Source organism: Hyaena hyaena, unplaced genomic scaffold, assembly GCF_003009895.1.
Source record: "Hyaena hyaena isolate Hyena2069 unplaced genomic scaffold, ASM300989v1 scaffold_2241, whole genome shotgun sequence".
NCBI lineage: Eukaryota > Metazoa > Chordata > Mammalia > Carnivora > Hyaenidae > Hyaena > Hyaena hyaena.
Window position 1 is genome coordinate 61031 of NW_024082876.1, and position 6021 is coordinate 67051.

Here is a 6021-nt window from a genome sequence, read left to right on the forward strand (position 1 = left end):
ATAAATAAATGTTTAAATTTTTTAAATAAATGCTTAACTGATATAGTTATAAAAATGTCAAATTTTACATGTTTTTTAAAGTCTCTTTCATTGTTGATACGATGTAAATTGCCAAGGTCATTATGGAAAACAGTATGGATGTTCTCAAAAACTTAAAAAAAGAACTACCATCTGATCCAACAATCTCACTTCTGATTATATATCCAAAGAGAATGAAATCATCATCTCAAAGAAGTATCTGCTCTCCCATGTATATTGCAGCATTATTCACAATAACCATAACACGAGAACAACCTAACTATTCACCAATGAATAAATGGATTAACAAATGTTACAAATCCATATACAATGAAATATTATTTAGCCTTGAGAGAGGAAACAAAAAAACGTATCACTGCAACAATATGGATGAATCTGGAGAACATGATGCTTAGTGATGAAGCCAGACACAGAAAGAAAAATACTGCATGGCCTTACTTATATGTGAAAGAAATAAAACACTTAATAGAAGATAGTAGAATATTCTTTACTAGGGTCTGGCTGATGAGAAAATAGGGAGATTTTATTCACATGATACATAGTTTCAGATATGCAGGATGAAAAATTTCTGTAGGTAACAGTACTATATCACATGCTTAAGTATAATAAGAAAGATGTTCTTAACTGTTCACACACACACAATGTAATTAAGTATGGTGATAAATATGTTAATTAGATAAATTGTTGTTATGATTCACTATATATATAAAATTATCACATTGTACACCTTAAAATATGCCATTGCATTTATGAATGGTATGTCAATATAGTTTAAATAGTATAAATTAGTATATAAGTAAATAAAATACTTATTTCTAATTATCTTAGCTCCATACTAAATTATTTATTGTTCTTAGTTCCAAACTTACTAATGTTGGTAAAGGAAAAAGAAAGTATGGTAGGACTAGTATGCTGAATGATACCATCAGTTTAATAATTTTTCATTTTCCATTTTACATTAGTAAAATATTTTTGCTCACAGCAGAAAAAAAAAATTCCCTCTATATAGATGTAGAAAAAGTATCACATAGAAAAAACAAAAACAATGCCTTAGAATATAAAATTATGTGAAATTCAAATTTATTCAGTTTTCTATATTAGTTTCAACTCTTTGACTGTCGGCATATATTATTTTACTTCACAATGGTACACAGCTGAATGGACTTGTAACTGAGGCTTAAAAATTGAATAATATTGTCTACATTTTCACAGATTGGATTTTCTGTATCAGGTTTCTCAGAACCCCTATAGATAATGGGGTTGAGCATTGGGGTCAGGATGGTGTAGAAGACAGCCAGAATTTTGTCCTCTGTTGGAGATTGGAGGGATCTAGGGCATAGATAAGTATAAACAAAATATACATAGTAGAAAGTTACTATAGTGAGGTGGGTGCTGCAGGTTGAATATGCCTTCTTCCTCCTGTTAACTACATGCAGCGGATGGCAAGGAGAACCTGGCCATAGGAACATGCAATACCAATGAAAGGAAACATAAGGAAGAGGGTGGTGCTCACAGACACTGTGTACTCATAGACCAAAGTATCCATGCAGGTCATATTCACCATGTCTGGAACATCACAGAAGAAATGGTTGATGGCTCTGGACTAGTAACAAGGGATATGGAGAATATAAACAGTGTGAGCACAAAGAGTTGGTTGAGCTCATTATCGAAGACCCAAATATCATCAGCACACATACTCTTTTGCTCATACAGATGGGGTAATGGACAGGAAAGCAAATAGCCACATAGCGATTATAGGCCACAGAGGCCAATAGTAACCTCTCTGCCCCTCCTGAAGTAAAATTGAAGAAGCACAGAACCGGACACCCAATGAAACAAATGGACTTATTTCCAAATACATACTTGGATGCCATATTGGGAAAAATGGTGGAGATGTAGTTCAGGTCCATGAGGAAGAGCTAACTAAGTAGAAAATAAGTGAGTGTGTGGATACGGGTGTCCAGGAGAATGAGGATGACCATGGACGTGTTGCTAAACAGAGAGCCATTAGGAAAATGAGAACAATGAGAATAAAGAAAAACAAGACAGTTCTTGAAGATGGGACTACCTCAATAAGATAAAATCAGTAGAAGTTTGATTGTAATTTTCCATGGGACACTCATTCAGTTTTTTTCTAGAAAAAAGACACATTAAATTAGTATAGAACAGAAAGCTGTTTTTATTTAATTATTTTAGTCATACTGTGATTTATTCATTGAACATTGCAGCTTCTAAATAAACAACTACTTTTAAAAATTCAGTTTTGGGATGCCTGAGTGGCTCAATCAGTTAAGCGTCAGACTTCGGCTCAGGTCATGATCTTGCAGTTCGTGGGTTTGGGCCCTGCATTCGGCTCTGTGCTGACAGCTCAGAGCCTGGAGCCTGCTTCAGATTCTGTGTCTCCCTCTTTCTCTGCCCCTCCCCTGCTCACACCCTGTCTCTTGAAAATAAATAAACATTAAAAAAATTTTTAATAAAAAAATAAAAAACAAACAAATAAAAATTCTGTTTTGCTTTATAGATAAAATCTTGATAAGGCAAATTACTGTGGCCAAAATATTTTCTAAAAATCTGTGAATTTGTGAGAATATTGTATTTTTCTAAATATTTACCTAGGGTGCCTGGGTGGCTCAGTCAGTTAAGCTTCCTGCTTTGGCTCAACTCATGATCTCACGGTTCATGAGTTCAAGCCCCATATCAGGCTCTGTTCTGACAGCTAGAACCTGGAGACTGGTTTGGATTCTGTATCTCTCTCTCTCTACACTGGTCACACTCTGTCTCTGTCTACAAATAAATAAACATTAAAAATATTAAAAAATAAATAAATGAATAAATAAAAAATAAAATAAAAATTTAAAGTGTAGGGGCGCCTGGGTGGCTCAGTCGGTTAAGCATCTGACTTCGGATCAAGTCATGATCTCACCGTTCGTGGGTTCAAGCCCTATGTCGGGCTCAGTGTTGACAGCCAGCTCAGAGCCTGGAGTCTATTTGAGATTCTGTGTCTCCCTCTCTCTCTGACCCTCCCCCTGCTCACACAGTCTTTCTCTCTTTCTTAGAAATAAATAAAACATTGCATTTAAAATTTTTTTAAGGATATAAATATTTCCCTACATAAATTTAGTTATCTTCAAAGACATAACTTACATGTTGAATGTAAGCATAGTAAATCCATGTAAATGCATAAATTATAGACCCATATTTGAATATTTCCCCCTCAGGGGACATTTTCTTCATATTTATCTTAATATCTCTGAAATTGAAGTAGCCTATTAGGTCATGTGCAGATCTATATTACCTTTTTGTGTTCTCCCCAAAATATTTGGCACAGCTCCTTAGATTTCAAGTGTCATTATATACTTCTTTATTTCAGAAACCTATAATGAATCCTTTTTGTCAAATAACATTATATAAAGCTATTTAATTTGCCTGCCTCCTTACCCAAATCTGAATGCTCTAATTAAAACATAACCTTTCTCTGAGAATCTATAATCCAATTTCATTATTGCTTCCATGTATATTCAAGCTTTCTTGAAAGATGTGTGGTCTGTCCATCTGTTTCTCAAGACTTATGGGTGCCTGGGTGGCTCAGTCAGTTAAGTGTCCGACTTCGGCTCAGGTCATGATCTCACAATTAGTGGGTTTGAGCTCCACGTTGGGCTCTGTACTGACAGCTAGCTCAGAGTCTGGAGCCTTCTTCAGATTCTGTATCTCCCTCTCTCTCAGACCCTCCCCTGCTCACACTGTCTCTCTCTCAGAAATAAAGAAAACATTAAAAAGAAGACTTATATAACATTACACATTGCTTAATGGCACTTTTTAAAAACTTATTCCATTTTTCCCCCTTTTTTATGTATATAAAACTCTTCCTGGAGGAGGGTCAAGATGGCAGAGAAGTAGGGAACTCCGTACGTTGCACTCATCCCCATATCTCGCATGGAGAAAACCTGAAGCCATAGAAAACCTTGCAGAATCCAGGAGTTTGGGAGGAAAAGGAGACAGAGTCCACTGAAAAAACCTTCTAACGTGAGTGCGAACTGGGGAAGATAAAATCAGGCCAGAACCAGAGACACAGAGGGACGAGGGCGATCCCCTCTGTGGGGAATGAGAGAGAATAGAGAGAGTCCAAAACTGCTAAGACACAGTCCCTGTCGCTGGGGAACGGAAAAACCTCTGCTCAGGATACAGAGGGACCCGGTCTCCGGCTCTCCAGTGGACCTGAAGCGGGACGCACTTCTCCCAAATAATCGCGAGAAAATAACTGCGTGCGAGCCAAATCCCCGCGTGCCAACTCCCCGTGCGCCAACTCGACCTGGAGGGGCCACGCGCCGACCGTGCCTTTGTACTTATGGCTTGGCTGGATCCCTAGAGGGGAGGCAAAGGGCTAAAACTGGAAGATTGGCCGCAAGTTCGTGTTTCGGGTGACGAGACACAGAAGGACTCGGCTTCCGCTCATCAGTGGAACCGAGGCACTCCCAAGCAAACCCCCGTCCTTGCTCGCCACTCTGACCTAGAGGAAAAGGGAACAGCGGCTTCTGGCTCAATAACCAGGGGCTAGGAAAGAGGTTTGGAATTGCACTGAGGGGATCGCCTGAAAGTATGTGTCTACAGCAATTTCAGTAGGGCACACAGACTGGGGTTTGGAAACGAGGCCTGGCCTGGGATATAGACAGCGACCCACCATGGCTGCGCCCCCAGCACGGGGAGTTTACACACCCAAAAAATTGAGGTGCAACGCTTGGTTCAAGAAGGGACTGGAACACCGCCACTTTTCTGCCCACAACTGCCAAGGCAGAAATCCCTGCCAGACAAATTGGATCAAACCACACCCATCCCTGCTAGAGAGCTGCCCTCCTCCCTTTTTTTTTTTTTTTTTTAATTGGAGCACTGACCTGATTAATTCTGGTCATAGGCTTGCTTAAACAGTCACATTTAATCCATTCTGTAGATGTTAATTCTACACCTACCTGCCTTTTCATCTCTTTCTCTCTGGAGTAATCAGAATATAGTTTCTCCTGATAACAGCGTCTTTCTCTCAACTCTTCAACCATATTCCACCCTTTCACTCTTTGAAAAAAGCTTCTGCCTGTTCATTCTATTTCCAGTTTTGCCTCATCCCCGCCCTGTCATCTCTCTCTTTCTCTATGCTCTTCAACCAGCACTGCATACACCCGGCTATTTAATTGCAGCTTGGAAATCTGGTTATGTGCTTTAAACTGTTGTCTGTCTATCATCTTTCTTCTTTTTTGCTTTTCTTTTCTTCTTTTTGACTTTTTAAATGTATTTTTATTTTCTATTATTCGCCTTCCCTCCTTCATCTTTTCTCTTTACTTTTTCGTTTTCCCTCTCGGTTTCCGTGTTTGCTGGATTTGTCTGTGCATTTGTGTGCCTCTGTTCCCTGTGTGTTTGTTTATCTGTTTTCTTCTCCAGAGCTACCTCAAGAAACAAGCCAAAGTACATATGGTGGAGAGTCCCAAATACCACTATGAGTAGGAAAATAAAATGACCAAGGTCTCAACAAAAGAGACCAAGAGATACCATTCAAAGAACACTTTCTGAAAGGATAGGCCATGGACAGTCAAAGAGTTTTCTTGGGTACAGCAGCGCTGACAGGTGCAGAGAGCATAACAAGTCTTGAAAACTAACAAGAGATAGAAAGCTAACCAAAATGATGAATCGAAAGAGCTCTTCTCCAAAGAAATTCCAAGAAGAATTGACAGCTAAAGAACTGCTCAAAACAGATATAAGCAGTATAACTGAACAAGATTTTAGAACAATAATCAAGAAATTAATCACTGGGCTTGAAAAAATCATAGAGGACATCAAAGAAACTATAGCTACAAATAACATGAAACTTTAAACTAGGTACAATGAATTAAAAAATGCTATAAATGAGATACATAATAAACTGGAGGCATCCAAAGCACGACAGAAGAGGCAGAAAGGAGAATAAGTGATTTAGAAGACACCATTACAGAAAAAGAA

The 6021-nt window shown here is 38.5% G+C and overlaps 1 pseudogene; it reads right to left on the minus strand.

The window, feature by feature from the left end:
- Positions 1-1172: 1172 nt before the first annotated feature.
- LOC120227369 lies at positions 1173-2151 on the minus strand (annotated as a pseudogene).
- Positions 2152-6021: the final 3870 nt, after the last annotated feature.